We start from the raw sequence: 16,385 nt of genomic DNA, 5'->3' as shown, positions 1-16,385 counted from the left end.
CTCCCTCCCTTCCCCTATCCCAAGATCATTATAACATTTCCAGCCTAGCTTTGTCTTCAAGCAGCACTCAAGAAGCCATTTTTTCTTATTAACTCATTTATACAAAAGTGTACATGACTGCAAAGTTTTAGCATAATACCTCTGCCCGCTCCTAACTTCAGTATCTTCATTTTAAGCTATGATTTGGCATCACCCAAGGGAAGAAGGTATCTGTTGTAGAATTTTAGGCTTTGATCTTTTTTTTTAATTAAAAAAACTTTTTCAGCTTGAAATTATTTCAAATTTACAATTCAGTTGTGAAAATAGTAATAAATGTTTCCATATTTGCTTCACGCAGCTTCTTCAAATGTTAACATCTTACATAACCATAGCCCACTTAGGGAAACAAGAAAATTACCAGTGATAAAATACTATTCAGACGTTGACCTTATTGAGAGAAGTGTTGGATCTGAGAAGAGAGAGCCAGGCGCATTCTGGGCAACTGATCACTGGCCTTACTGGTGATTTAAAACAGCGGACAATTCCGAACGCCACTTAGTTCTGGCTTCCAATGATGAAATAAGGGGAGGGGGCATGCATTTTACCTTGCTGATTTTCTTTTGTGTACACTAATGCTAAAATTTACATAGATTCTTGAAAGACATAAACTCAAGAGAGTTCTTATCCCAACAACTATTTAATCAATTCCTTACAAGGTGCCAGGAGCTCTGCTGGACTTGGGGATATCAAAGGTAAGTGAGATTCCTGTTCTAGTTGTGTGCCACTACTCTACTCACCTTTAGAGGGATTATCACATTTACTCCTTACAACAAGCTAGCAGATAAAAACTATTGTTATCCCCATTTGATGGAAGCAAAAATTGAGGCTTAGAGAGCAGGTAAGAAAATCAGACAACTCCTGGGCTTCACTTCCATGCCACGCTGTGATAAGTGCTATTGATTTTTTTTTTTTAATACTTTTATTTATTTATTTCTTTTTCCCCAAAGCCCCAGTAGTTGTATGTCATAGCTGCACATCCTTCTAGTTGCTGTGTGTGGGACGTGGCCTCCGTATGGCCGGAGAAGCGGTGCGTTGGAGCGTGCCGGGGAGCCGAACCTAGGCCGCCAGCAGCGGAGCACGAGCACCCAACCGCTAAGCCACGGGCTGGCCCTGATTTGTTTTCAAGTCTAGAATAACATACTGATATATGAACTCACTTGTCTTCATTTTATACAAAACATAACATGTGCATATTACCATAGAAATCGTTTAAAAGAAAAGCAAATATATAATGAATCTTAAACAGATGGGTATGTTTCGGGACAAAAGTTTGTCAATGGGAAGAGTTTACCCATGTTACCAAATCTCTTTCCCAGAAGGGTTATTGTGTCTGTTAAGAGCATGTCAAGGTACAAGTGTGCACCTGGGAATAGCGTAGGAACAGAGACAGCCTAAAGTTAAGGATGAACAACCTCCTCAGCCTAGGACATCAGTTCTGAAGCGCATATAGTCCCACTTTTTCTGTTTTTATTCGAAGGGATACACAGCCTTGGTCTTTTAACAATACGATTAAATGGTTATTATATTGATCAAAAGTTGTTGTTCTTTTCAAACGCACACATTCTAATATCTGTGTCGTCTTAGTGTTAACTTTTCTTTGGGGCCTGGAGGTGGCGGCTTTCAGAGCTGACCAGGGCGTGGTAACAGCTCTCGCAATGGAGGAGAGCCTCAGCTTTCTCCAAACGTTTGCTGTGATCCTACCGTATTTGAGGATGTGGGTGGCTGATGGTAGAGCCATCCCCGCCAGCAGCAAAACTACTGAAAGAATCCAACCCATTGGTGGGGAGAACTGGCAGCTTTCCACGGGGAGAGCAGCACTGTTGTCCCCACACAGGGGGCGGGGAGACAGATGCGTGTGGACCTTGGGGATCTGTGGGTTTCACTCCATTTTAAAATTCATTTTTAAAATGAATTTGAATTCGAGGTGTCTCAAAGCCGGATCTTCTCTTTTGAGAACAGAGGTGAAGGTGATAGGGAAAAAGCTTTCCCTGGGGGTGCGGGAGGGGAGCCCCAGCGGCGGGAAGCTGGAGAGGACGCAGTCTTTGGGGGAAAGGGCCCTTGGTTGGACCCCCTTCCAGTTCCCGCTCCTCTGCAAAGCTTGTCCTGGACCCCACGGCCGCGTCCCCTCACTGTGCTGGGGAAGGGGACGGAGGAACACACGAGCCCCAGCCTCCTGCCCACCGCACTCCCGCCGCCTCCTCGGGGGGACCCGGGGCTGTGGGGCGCAGAGGCTCAGGACAGGCAGGGCGGGCGCGGCGCCCGGAGGAGACGGCGGCGGGCCGGCGGCGGCCTCGCGGCGCGTCCACATGTGGCGGGGCCGCAGGGGGGGGACGGGGAGCCGAGGGGGAGGGTTTACATCTCAGCGAAGTTCCCGGATGGTCGCAGCCTCCCGGCGCTGAGCGCTTTTCCTGCCCGGCCGGCTCAGCCCTACGGACCAGGGAGAAGTTTCCCCAAAAATGCCCTGCGCGCCGCGGGGCCCTGGAGCCGCCCGGAGCCGCTGCGCGGTAAGGGACGCGCTGCCGCCGCCGCCTCGGGCGCCACCCGGTTCCGGGGTCTCAGGGCAGCGCCCATGAGGAGCCCCGCGGCCGCCCGGGACGCCAGGGAGGGGCCGGGCTCGACGCCGGGGCTCAGAAGCGCCCTTGGCACCGGGTGGGCGCGGGGCGGGTGAGGCGGGCGGGGCGGCCCGGGACGTCGGGGCGCGCGGCCTCGGGAGGGGCGCAGCTCGGGGCGCCGCGGCCCGCGCGTCCTGCGGGTCCGGCGGTTGCTCAGGGAGGAGGGGGCCGCGGGCGGTGGGGCTCCGGACGCGGGCGCCCCCCGGGCTGGGCGCCTTCCTGGGCTCCGCCGGCCCCGGGGCCGCCCGAGGGGCTCGGGACCCGCTCCCGCCGCAGTTCCCCGCGGCCCGGGCTTCGCGGGGATGCTCTGGGGGCGCAGCTACACCCCCAGCTCGGGCGGATGGACTCTCGGGCATCCCCGGGCCAGTTCGTGCGCTGGAACCGCCTCGCCTTCTTCGCTGAGGGCATCGTGCCCATCCCGCAGCTCGGCTCCCAAACTAGCCTCCGGCCGGGTGCTCGCTCTGGGTTGGGTGTAGACGCGCGCCTTAGGTTTGCGTTGACCTTAGAGGCACTTTCAGTCCCCGTCAGCGTCTCTCCCGGGCCTCTCCCGAACTTTCCGGACAGCTTCACTTCGTCTCACTCCCCCAACCTTTTTCAATTAACATATTCTTCCTTTTTAAAAAAGTACAGTTAAAAAAAGTTGCAAATGTTAGAGAAACCAGCTGACCCAGTCGGGGCGACCCAAATCTTCAACTGGTGCTTAGACTTTGACCTCTCTGAGATTAACAAAGGGTGTGTCTGTGTGAAGAACCGGGCCTGGCTAAATCTCTGGTCCTGCTTAATCTCGGAGGAATATCCCTTCCTGGGCCAGGGGCTGCTGGCCTTATCTTAGTTCTCCAGGAAGACTCTCGAGTTGTCAGTAGTGGCTGGGTGGACTTGGTCCCTTTTTCTGAAAATTGCGTGTCACTGTTGTCCCCTGGATAGTCCCCGGACCGCACCTCCAATCCCTGGCCGCGTGTAACCCCAGACTGCAGGCGGTGCAGCAGCGGAGCCCCTGGACACAGGCCCGCCCTGGGTGGGTTTTCTTTTGCCAGTTTCTCAAGGCAATTCAGAACAATACTGTAGCTTCATTCTGAGTCGTTGGCATGTTTTTCCTCCTCAAAAATGCCTTTTTCTATTGCGGATAAAATAACTCCAGGATATTTTCTATTTCAGTTTGTAAATCGCCTTTGGACTTCTTGAGATGAGAGAACCCCAAATAGGCCATCAGCATTTTGCATCTCAGTCACTCTTTACAGTGCTCAAAATACTACCTTCTGCTCTTGCTGTCTTTACCTGCCTATCGTCCCCACAAGGTTGAGTTTCTCAGGGACCAAATCCCCAGCCACCTGTAGGACTCTATTACCTGTTGAATGGAAGTGTGCAAATTAAACTCTGCAGGTGTTACTAAAGCATTTTAATAACATCATCTTCTTCCTTGGGACCTACCCAACTTCTGCCATAACTTTGGCTTCCTGAGAAGCACATAAACTCTTTTAGGTTTGTGTGATGTAAAGCAAATGGATTTGTAAGCAAGGTAAGATCAAATTCTGGGACATTTAGAGACAATGGGATTACTTCCAGCTGGAGAGATTCAGGCCTTTTTTCATTTGTGTATTCATTTGACCAATTAAGTGTCTACTGTCTGTTCAGCCACTTACTGGTGCCCTTTGGCCTGTCAAGTGGGATAATGGAGTGTGAAACAGCAAAAAGCCTCACGTGATGGCACAAGGCATTAGAGGGACACCCAGACACCAGGCAGTGGTCGCACAAAGACACAAGAGCGATAAGAGCTACAGTGTCTTGGTGCTCTGGCCAGGAATGAGCCCCCTTTTGTGGGAAGTGTTCGTCATTGGGTCTGTGTCACTGTCTTTGGTATTTCAGGGTGCTCCTAACTATGGTTGTCATTTTAGGAACATACATGGTTTCTACAGTGCCCACCAGGAGAACAAAACTAAACAAAAGTGCCTTTTATTTGTTGCTGTACCCCCTTCATTTTTAAGTATCTGCTATTTGGGATTCTGTATCTCAGAGCCGTGGTCTTCCTGAAGCCTGCCCTCCAATGAGGTCTCTCAAGTTGCTAGTGATTTCCATACAGAGGATGCTCTGCCTCTATGTCCTAGCAATCCACGGTTCTGCCATGGTGCTGGAAGGTTTGGTGGGCTTACACCTGTGAATGGCTAGGACCCACATATGTGAGTCAGGTCACAGTTGGAATCAAGCCAGATACTCATTTGACATTGAAGTTCCCTGATGGAGTCGATGCTGTGCCCTGTGCTAGGAGTAGAAGGGGAGACCTAGCTCAGAAGGAGATGCAGTTTGCCCCTGAACGCTTACCTTCTGGTAGAGATGAGACATGGTTTCAAAGAGCAAGAATGCAAGGCAGAATGTGGTAAATAAGGTAAAAAAGGTACAGATCAAATAAAGGGAATTTAGAGGGGAGTGAAATTACTTCCAGCTGGAGGGAGTCAGTCCTTGATTAGTTTGTCCATTTGACAAATATTTGTTAAGTGTCTACTGTGTGTCAGGCACAGGAAGATTAATAAACACATTCACATTGCTTTCCACCCTCACAGCTCCAACTGAGGAACAGTTCAGGTTCCGCCTCCCTGCCACAAATGAATGCTTCCTCCCTCGGCCTCGTTGTATTGCCCAGCCCAACATTTGCTAATTGTTCCTCACCACGTAGGGATTACAGTCAGGTCAAAATAACTAACTGCCTTTTGTATACTTTGGAGTAATAAAAACTCTAGGCTCACCAAAGCCCCCAGAAAACCTTCAGTTAGCTTAGTAATGCTATTCTGCTTAACGTGCTTTAACTAGTATTGAAGTGCGCTGGTCCTTAGCCGGGGGTGTGACTAGAAGTTTATAAAGGCTTGATTCTGGGGTGAGGCCCAGGAATCTACTTTTTGAAAGCCCCCAGGTGATGCTGACGTGCTACCACGTGCAAATCCTGTGCCGGTTAAAGCCTCGGCCGGTAAGTCCGACAGATCTTACTTCTACACCCAGCTCTGTCTTGGACAAGTTCTGCGACTTCCATATCTTCACCTTTAAAATGAGAGTAACCACTTCTTTCTACAGAGTTGTTATGAGGGGCGGATGCGGTCATGGACGTGGACCACTTAGCAGATTATCCGGGACGGTGCTGCTGCTTGGTATTTTTGGGCTATTATCGTTATCAGTGTTCGTTTGTACTATTGCTGTTCCTCTTTCCGTATGAAAATACAAAAAAAGCCTAAACACAGGAACTGCTTTTTATATAAATTAACATATAATAATCCCTAAGCTGTCTGTAGTTTATTGTGTGTTTCACACCAGTCACCTGGTATTATTCACCTGGTACATATTCTGTTAACAACTGAAAAGGAGGAATCTCACAGAAGAATCTCAGTATTGGGGGACTACCAGCCTGTGGTATCTGCTTAGCCAGTCAAGCCTACTCTGCTGAGGTTTTCAGGGCAGATAAAGGTCAGGAAAGTGAAGATGGGCTACCTTCCTGGCCCTTTGGCACCACGAGATGCCAGGGTAACATGTTGTGGCAGTCATACAGATGTAGGGGTGACCAGTGGATTAGACTGCCCCAGGCCGAGCTGTAGCACCTAAGCCCACAGGGTAGGGTTGCCATTGCTTTTGTGTTCTCTTGTGGTCAGGGGTCAGGAAACTTTGATTCCTGGGGAGCATGATCATTATTACAGTCTTCAGATTAGTCATAAATACTTGTGAGAAGTCAATAATAATTGACTTAGCCAATACTTAATAAAAGAACATAGCTAAAATAAACAGGTGACAAAATTACCTACAATTTTCATTAGTTTAGAAGCCTCAGTGAACATGGTTCATATTGTAAAAACATGTTGCTGTGATGTTATACAAGCATACATTGTAGCGTTGCTTACCATGGATATATTTTTTCTCTTCTAATGAGCCATCTTTCCAGTATAACTCAATTTCTTCTTTTTAATTTCCTTTTATCTCTTAGTTATATTAAGTGAATCAAATTCTTCAAAGCTTTCTATGATCTGACCCAAGCTTTTAAAAATCTCTCCTTCCTTTCTTCCTGTCTTCCTTCCTTCCTTCCACTCTCTCTCCCTCTTTCCCTTCCTTTCTTCCTTTAATGTGACTACTTACTATGTGTCATTTCATTGAATCCTTTAATAGTCACACAACCCTGTGAGGTAGCTTCTACTCAGATATATGTAGAACCTGAGGCTAAGAGAAGTTAGGTAATTTGTCCAAGGTCACACAGCTAGGGGGGGAGATAGAGCTAGTCTGCAAACCTGGGGCAGTCTGATTTCAAACGCTGCACTTTTAACCCTTAACTCACCTTCAGCCGTGTATTACACTTCTTTTTATGTAGTGGGCTCCAGCTAAACTATTCTTTTCCCTTCCCGTCTGTATGCCTTTGCATCGACATTTCTTCTCTCCACACTGCCCCTTCTTGTCACTTGATGTTGAATCCTGTAGATTCTTCAAATTGGCCACAGATACTTGTTGAGAAGAAAAATAATAGACTTTGCTAATACTCAATAAAGGGAGAATATAGCTAAAGTAAACAGGAGACACAATCACCTACAAATTTCATTAGTTTAGTAGCTTCGATAAACATGGTTCACATTGTAAAAACATGCTCCTTAAGAAGAGCCAAAATGCTCTCTTCTCCGCCAGCTGATTCCTCCTGCTTCTTAGTAACTTCCTGGAGCTGTTTGTTTGGGCCTCACCTGTGGCTCCAAATCCACTCTGTCCTCTATTGGAGTCACTTGTATGTGTCTCTTCTCCCTCATTTTATTGTAAACTCAAGGCAATAACTTTTTAAAAGAAATCATTTTTATATTCCCTCAAAAATAATAGGTTCTCATATAGTAGGTTCTCAATTAATGTTTGTTGAATGGAGGTTTATTTCTGCCACTCTGATTTAAGATTTGAGATGAGTGAATTTTTGACAAAGGCAAAGTGGATCTTGATGTTGTACAGAGTTTCTGGTTTCTAAAGATGCTAGGAAACAAATTCCATCCTAAGAGTGGTCCTTCACCTTGATCGATATGTGTAATATGACATTCTTTTTCATTCATATACACAATTAGCTTTAAATGCTGTTTATTTTTGTTTCTTCCAAATTGAACAATAACAATGATCCTAATAATTAAGGAATGAGATTATGAGTTCTTGTGGGAAAGGTGGGAAGTATTATTGTAGAATCTAAGAAGTGACAATTCCTGGTCTAATACCTGTATCTGGTTCACTTCCACATGAGTGAGGGTTGGGACTCTCCCACCTATGGATTTTGCATCTTTCTCTTTGGGCTGAGAGGCGCTGCACAATCTGAGAAAGAAGTTTATGAAGAATCAAAGGACGGTAGCCTTCCCCGAAACTGCCGCAGATTCTGTTGTATTTGGGGGATAAATAGTTCTCTCAGGTAAGAAGTGTGTGTCTAGGGGAGAAAGGAAATGGTGAAAAAAATGGCAAATTCAGAGCCAAATAGTTTGCTGGGCTAGTAGAGTCATTTACAACTTAAAATAAAAGTAAGTTTTAATATGTTTTCTGTTATTCTTATATAGGAAATACATGCTCTATTTAAATATATATCTGTATACGTTTATATTATTTAAATATATATATATTCTCTCATAAGCAATACTTGATTACTTTAAACATATGTAATGTGTACACCTTACCTCATTATAACAGCTAAACACAGTTGGTTACATTCCTCCTATTCTCCCTCCTCTACCCCACCCTGTCTACTCACGTATCTGAGATTGTGTTATAAGGATATTGTTTGCATTTGGCTTGCTTTACTTTTTCAGTATTTCTTGGACATACTGCTACTATATTCTTTTTAACAGCTGCATAACATTCTGCTATAGGGACATATATACATATTCCTACAGTCATATATATATATGACTGGCATGGTATTGGTTGTCCACAGTCACCCAGTAGAATTTACACTGCCAGGTCAATGACCATCAGCTCACCTGTTAGCACTTGCTAACAGTGCCCATACAGTCAATCCATTGAGTCAAGTCAAACAACCAACCAATTCAGTGACAGAATAAATGTAGTCACTTAGTTGGCATCCACAGACCAAATGGGCAGTTGGTTGAATTTCTTGGTTTTCAACCACTTCTGTGTTTCCCCAGCCCATTTCTGAAACCTCCCAAGCTTTTTTGCATAGACGTATGCAGGAGATTATATCTGTTGGCTGAAGAGTTTAGGCCTGGGAGGGACCAAGAGAAAAATCTCCTCACATCTTAGAGGGATGCAGTATTGAAGTATTGAACATGTTATCAAATAATATTTCAGGAACCCCTGAGACTTTCCCCCCACAAGCAGAATAGATTTTGAAAGTAGAGAACCTTCAGATCTTGGAGAACATCTTGAGAAAATGTGTACCCGAGCTATTTTTTTCTAAAAATGTAAACAGCAAGATCAGTGTCTTAACCACAATAGTCGTGTGTTATGGGGATGGATATTTTAGTAATGGAGACAGTCAGATCAGCCTGAGATATAAGAAGAAAAAAAATGGTCTGTTCTTGAACAGGCCCATATCCCGTAAGAAGCATATGTATGTGCTGGGGGAGGGACTTCCAGGAAGGACCACAGTGATGGGTTGAGAGAGAAGGCCGGTGGGAGGGAGAATAAAAGAAGACTAAGCCAGTTATCTTTCTCAGGTCCCAGAAGGCAGGCTGAGAGACACTAAGACCAGTTTTCAGATGGTACTGAAATTTCTGATTTGATTTTTGAGGGCCTAGAAAAAGGCAAAGTAGTTGAAGGCCTTTTAAAACCTTTCTAGAAAGTAGTAAAGCAATTTTCTTCAAGCAGTGCCTATTCTTATCCATTAGAGCCAGAATCTGATTGCCATGCATGGTTTAAGAAATAACCCAGAGCGTGAGTTTAAGTAATCTCGGGTTTTGTCAGTAAAATTCCACACTGTTCTTTTCCCTAGAATTTTAGCACTGTTAAAAAAAAAAAAAGCCTTACATTTTGTTTGAGACAAATTCAAAAATCAGATCATTATTAAAATTGAGGCTTACTTTGAGTGGTACTTTACAAGTTGTTGGAGCTAGAACTTCATTAATTAAACATCATAATCCTTCCCGCCTTAATCTCCTCTTTTTTTATGAGGAACTGGGAGAAGTAAAAGAGAAAAAAATTCTCAATTGGTTAAAGGACTGTGCAGGGGGTATTAGGGTATTATTTTAACCATAAAATTCCTTTCTGTACAGAATTTTTGTATATATTATCTCTGCTTTGCTATGATGAAACATGTCTCCTTGAGCTGAGGTTTTTGTTAACCACCAGGCCAGGTGCTCAGTCTTTGTAATTTAGTCTTTGCTCCCTTGTTTTTGCTGAAAATGTGACTCTATCACTTTTTTAAAATTAAGTTGTTGTTTTTACTTTGTTCGGATTACAAAAGTATTATGTACTTGATATAAATAAGACAAAAAAGAAAGGAGTATATAAAGAAAAAGTTAATTTTTCTCTCTCTCTCAAATTCTAACCCCTGGAGGTAATCAATATTATCAGTTCAGGATGCACCCTTTCTCAACTTTCTTTTTGCTTATGTAACTATATACAAATATATATGCACATATATAGTTTTTTTCTATTCAAAATAGAAACATTATACACATTAGGCTACAAAATTTTTTTATTGAGGTAACAGTTGACATATAACATTGTGTAAGTTTAAGGTGTACATGTTGACTTGATACACTTGTATGTTGCAATATGACTACCACCATAGTGTTAGCTAACACCTCCATCATGTCACATAATTATCATTTCTTTTTTGTGGTGAGAACATTTAAGATCTAGTGTCTTAGCAACTTTCAAGTATATAATACAGTATTGTGAACTATAATCACAATGCTGTGCATTAGATCTCTAGAACTTATTCGTCTTCTTACTGCAAGTTTGGACCCTTTGACCAACATGTCCCAAGTTCCCCCACCCTCCAGCCCTGGTAACCACCACTCTACTCTTTGTTTCTACGAGTTTGACTTTTTTAGATTCCACATGTAAGTGAGATCATACAGTATTTGTCTTTTTCTGTCTGACTTATTTCACTTAGCATAATGCCCTCAAGGACCATCCATGTTGTTGCAAATGGCAGGATTTCCTTCTTTCTGTTGGCTGAATAATATTCCATTGTGTATAATACCACATCTTCTTTATCCATTCATCTGTTGATGGCCGCTTAGAATGTTTCCATACCTTGGCTATTGTGAATAATGCTATAGTAAACATGGGGAGTGCAGATTTTTGATATCCACAAGATTTTTTTAACATAACAAAACATCATAGCCATTCTCTCCAAATTAAAAAACTCGTTCATATCATGACTGCTTAATATTCCATAATTTAACCATTGAGATTGTTTCAAGTTTTGTGATACTACAGCAGTTCTCTGAACAGCCATGTGTGAGTGTGAACATGCTAACATACAGAAGCTTTTATTTCTGTCTATCAGAGTCCCCAAAGTGGTATTACTTTTCCAAAAGTTTTAATAATTCATAGCCCCACTAACACTATTTGAAAATATCTGTTTTCCTACATCCTTGCCGGCATAGTTCATTTTAGAAGTATAAATCTTCTAATCTCTTTTTCCTGTTTTCTTTCAAATGATTTCTTTAGGGAGCACTTGTCACTATCTTTACCATTTTTTTCCTTTAAAGTCCATTCATTTGAATTTTTCATGCCTTGTCTTTTCCTTAATTTACTCACGTGCTTATGATTTGTCTTCTAAAACTGAAGAAGGAAAACTTGAGCCTAAGCTCGCTGAGCTTAATTGTTCTGTATTGAAATGCAACAGAACACTTGATTTCTATTTATAATAGACCTTTCAATTCCTTCAATTTTTTCCTTCTAAAAGTATATTTTTTAAGCAATTGTCTCAGGAAATAGAAATGTTTTCATGGGAAAAACAGAAACTTATAAAATACAAAGATGGGAAATTTTAAAGGAGTTTTAAGCTTACAAAGCTGAGTTTCTCTCTTGGATCCAGAAGTCTGAAGACAAAGGTTCTTTGAGAGCTTTAGTTGTAATTTATGCTGAATTACATCAAGAGGAAAAAGTGAATCACAGCAGATAGGAATTTAAACCTGGAGCGTCGTTGAAAGCCCTGCCCGTCTTGCCCCTGCTTATTTTTCTGGGAGGTGAGACTAGATTCCACTTCTCCTGTCCTTGTAGCTGCTGAGTTTATTATAAAATTATTTATGTATAACTCCAGCAGTATGTTGGCTAATCAGAAACAGCTGTACAACTGGATTCGTTTATATGAACAGAATAACTAAATCAATCAGCAAAATTTCTCGTATTCGAGTAGGTGGGGCCAACATTGTGTAGCCCAGAATAATAACTGTGCTTTGTAACTAACCTGACACAGATGGCAAAAAGATTGTGTCTAGGCAGTAGATGTTGGAACTGAAAATGAAGAAATGCTATGAGTCCTTGATATCTGCCATAATAAAGTGTTACTCTCTTTTTAATGTTAGTGTTTTAAAGGCTAAGAAGCTTCATGGAGGGACGTCTTGTTTAAAAAAGAACACATCAGTGTTGTACCCTCTAAGGGCTGGGTCTCCTGAATGAGGCTGCACTGTCCAGATCAGTATCCCCTGAAAGATAGGTTTGTACATTCTGCCAAACTGCGAGGGCTGAAGGAAGCCAAGGGCCTCATGCTGGGAAAATGCCGCAGACTAGACAGGCAAACTGACATGTCTGTCTAGAGGGAGCAGTGCTAAATCAGGGAGAAGACATAAGTTCCCAAGCGAGACTGAGGCTGAAGTCCTGACGTAACGAAGCCAGAGGAATTCCTCAGAATGGTGTGTCCTTGTGCAGAACCCCAAAGGTCCACGGGAGCTGAGTGAGGTCACAGAATGCAGCCCTGTTTATTCTTAACAGAGTTAAGTCTTAACAGGGACTTCAGTACAGTATACAGGAGGTCTGATGAGAACAGGAAAATCTCTAGGCCCTGAATCTCCATGTGTGGCCCAGTCCTGAGGGACTTAGAGCTCTTCACCTAAAAGCACAGGTCATCCTCATGGCCAGGAATCCCATGGCCCCAACGAGCCAGAGTCCTATGGCTGAATTGTGTTCTGAGTACCTGGCTGGCTTGATGTGGAGCTAACCTTGGTAGGGAGCGGCACTAGGTTTTAGGTAGTGAGTGGCATAGGGAGGGAAAATGGTGCCCAGAGGGAATTGCCACCTTTTCTCTTGCTATATCCCATAGTTTGGGTACTGAAATTTGCAAACACTCACATCCTCTTGGGGCCCCAATGTGCTGATGCCTGAGGGCATATGTTCCCTCTACGCTACCTTCACTTTCATTCTGCCCCTGGTTTTGGATATCCATCACTCCTCGGAGACAATATAGACTCTTGAAAATTTCAAGTCACTTTCAGATTAAGACCTGATATCAACTAGCTCATTGACTTCATTCCTTGTGCGTTGAATCCTCTGCTGAAGGTGTAGTGGTGAAGTGAAAAGAGCAGTAGACCAGGAGTTCAACACCTGTATTCTCATCTCAGCTTTGTGCCTAGTAGTCATATGACCTTGGACAATAAAACGCTGTGCAAACATAGCGCAGAGAAATCTGTAGACATGGGGAGAAGATTGAGGCTAAGATGTCTGCAATGCCTGTGACCCGACAGACTTAACTTCTCCAAATAAGGCACTGTCTCCACAATGCAATTGTTAGCATTTTAACTTAGCAGTCAGAGATCTGATGAGTCTGAAATTTTACTTTGCCTGTTTTTGACTAAGTGTTTGATATATAAAGGAGAGAGATATATGTCCGTCATTTATGTATGTCCATACATTTCTCTTGTAGCTGAAATAGTGTCTGTGTGTTATGTATAGTATATAGAGATCAAATGATATTTCAGCCAACTTGAGTTCTTAATTTATACTTGAATCTCTCTGGGTATTTGTTGAAGAAAGAAGGTTAGCTATTACCTTGAGATTTTCTTTGTAATGTTACTTGCGGGAATGGGATTTGAGCCGGATGCTGTCCAGGTATGCCTGGCAGATCTTGTTTTATTTACATCCAGTGAAAATCACACTACTTCACTATATGCATACACACATCCGTAACATTCACCCTTATTCTGTATTGGTGCACACAGGGTCACAACCCTGAAACCACTGTCCTTACCATCTACCACACACAGATACATGTGTGCATGCACAAACAGACACACGTGCACACATAACATCGTTGGCTTACCCATTTTTAAGGAGCACTTCAGGTATAACCAGGAAGCACCAATTCTAAACGTCATTGGGCAAGTCCATGTATTCCTGTAGTTTTATATGCATCGGCCTTTACAGCTTTTCAGTAGGCAGAAGTCATTGCTCACTAATGTGCTCTTTGTACAGTCTCAGACAAAACACCATATGCAGGTGACTATAATTATGTGCTTTGGAGGATGTTCACTATGATGGTAGTGACTCCTTGGAGTGGATAAAAGTACCCACGTGGGGCTTCACCTTAGGAGTTCTGCCATGACTATTGGTTGGTGGTTGTGACTGTTGCTGGTTGAGTCTCTTATTTGTATTTCTTACTCCTAGTCTGAGGAACAACACATTGCTATTTTGGCTCAGAGGCAGACCATCTTGGATGGCATCCAAGAAACTGTGTCCTGCTCTTGCTTCTTGAGATTGGTGCTAACATTACAGGGCCTCAGTTGTGCATGGAAAGATCCTGGACTAACACACTGGTAAATGGTGCCCCTATGGACTTTCTGCCTTACAGAGAGGGTAGACCGACTTTGCCTGGGAAGCCGAACCTTAGGACTGGTGCCCAAGAGAGCCCAACTACCATTTGTAGATAAGGTTGTGACTAGGAGAAAATGCTTTCTGAGTTCCAACCCAGATGCCCAAGAGAGGATGGAGCCCTAGTAGAAACTTCCCCTATACTCCCCTTCAGCTCTGGCCCCAGCAACATGGAGAGGGAGAGGACAAGGGAGGAGGTTCCTGGTGGTGGAGAGAGTGCAGAAGTCAGCAGTGACAGCAGGGAAAAGTATCTGGTGATTCTCGGCTGCAGGGAGAGACCCCAGCAGTGGGATGGGAGGCAGGGAGTGAAGGGACTGGGATCCTAAACGTCCTCTGCAGGGGTAAGAAGCACCTGTGCTAATGAGGTTGCTGGGTGGGAGCTATGCAAGTACAGGGAAACTTGGTGAGTTGAGCTAAGCTGTGGTCTGCCTTTAGAAAGAACTCATTAGGAAACAAATAAGAGGATGCTTGCTCTTCTCATGCTAACTCACAGAAGTCAGGAATGAAGTATTCCTCTTCATATTTCCAGTAATCATTTTTGGACAAGTAATAATGGTAATTGCATCTAACATAGACCTTGCTTACTGTGTGCCAGGTGATGTTCTAAGTGCTCTAAATTAACTCATTGAATCCATATAACAACCCTATGAGGCAGCACTGTTATCTTCACTTTACAGATGAGGAATTTGAGGTTAATCAACTGGCCCAAGTTCACACAGCTAATTTGGCTGAGTCAAGATTCAGTCTAGGCTGTGTAGCTTCAGAGCCCAGTCTGAACCAGCGTGTCCCCCTGCCTCTTCAGTAAGGGACATTCAGTTCTAGAGGACTTAGGTGGCCCCAGCTTTCTTCAAGCAGATGGCTGACCACCCGATACAGTGTTCTGGGGAAGTAACCTGGGTTTTCTGTTCCTATTTTCCTGCATGCTTCTGGGTTCAGGTCACCAACACACTGCAAAAAGTATAGCCAGAAACAGTGGAGACCAACTGCTGATCCGTCAGCACAAGGGCCTTCTCTTTGTGTGGTGTTTCAGGTTCAGCATTAACTTTGCTCTGGATCATCCACTTTAACACCTGACACCCATCACAGACATACATTCTAAATGACCCGCTAAGACTTCAGTGGTCTCTAATGAGGAAGAAAATCTTCCTAGAGTGTCACAAATGCTGCCTAAGACTGGCGTCATTGACTAGGGCCATATTATGTTCTCAACAATCAATGAATGACATAAGTTATATTCAGCAGATGGGAAAAAAGTATAATATTCAACTATAAAATGTAGAACGTTTTGTAAAATTCTGGAATGTTAGAACTGAGAAGCAAAGTGAAGATGAAGATCATTTTGCGCAACCTCCCTTTGTGCCGGTGAAGAAACAGAACCCCAGAGAAGTTAGGTGACTTTCCCAAGGCCGATGGCTAGTCGGTAGCAGAGCTGAGACAAGAACCCGGGTCTATTGAGTTCCAGTCAAATTCTCTTTCCTGCGATTGCATAAAATATTCCATAAATGATTTTACCATTAAATTACAGGTGAAACATAGAATGGTCTATTTCTTTACTGGCAGGACCAAGGTTAGTGTTGCCTTAAAGATGCGCGAGAGGCAGCTGAAAACCCGCTTCAGGTACAGAACAGTAACCCAGTAAGCCTGGGTGAAGAAGAGGCAAGGCAGTGTTCGAGTGGCAGCTGCTACCGGGGAGGTGGCCGTGCTGAGCCTCTGCCTTCTAGATAGTCTTGGCTATGGGAGCAGATGTCTGTCCCCAGTACCACTGGCTCAAGTCAGTTGTTTTGGAGGTAAGGGCATCAAACTGGCTCAGTTTATAGCAGAGTTCAGTGAAGGGGGAAGAAGAGGGAAATGGTCACTTCCTCTCCATAAAGAAAAATGTATCTTAAAATCTTGCTGCTGAGAGTAATTGTCAGGCAGCCAGACTTCAGCTGAGCTCTAGCCGTATTGGCCTTGGGGTCAGAGAGGCCTGCAAGCTGCAGG

General features: G+C 43.9%; 1 protein-coding gene across 1 annotated transcript in view; it reads left to right on the top strand.

The window, feature by feature from the left end:
• The first annotated feature begins 2,431 nt into the window (after window positions 1–2,431).
• WIPF1 (WAS/WASL interacting protein family member 1) overlaps window positions 2,432–16,385 on the top strand; it is a 115,795-nt gene continuing 101,841 nt past the window's right edge. Inside the window, exon 1 of the mRNA XM_058549288.1 lies at window positions 2,432–2,543. The gene's annotated coding sequence lies outside the window, so the exon portion shown is untranslated. The remainder of the gene's footprint in view (window positions 2,544–16,385) is intronic.

The sequence above is a fragment of the Diceros bicornis genome, chromosome 10 (genome assembly GCF_020826845.1).
Source record: "Diceros bicornis minor isolate mBicDic1 chromosome 10, mDicBic1.mat.cur, whole genome shotgun sequence".
NCBI classification, from domain to species: Eukaryota; Metazoa; Chordata; class Mammalia; order Perissodactyla; family Rhinocerotidae; genus Diceros; species Diceros bicornis.
The sequence above is the reverse complement of the archived record's forward strand: the minus strand, read 5'-3'. Positions and strand labels throughout refer to the sequence as shown.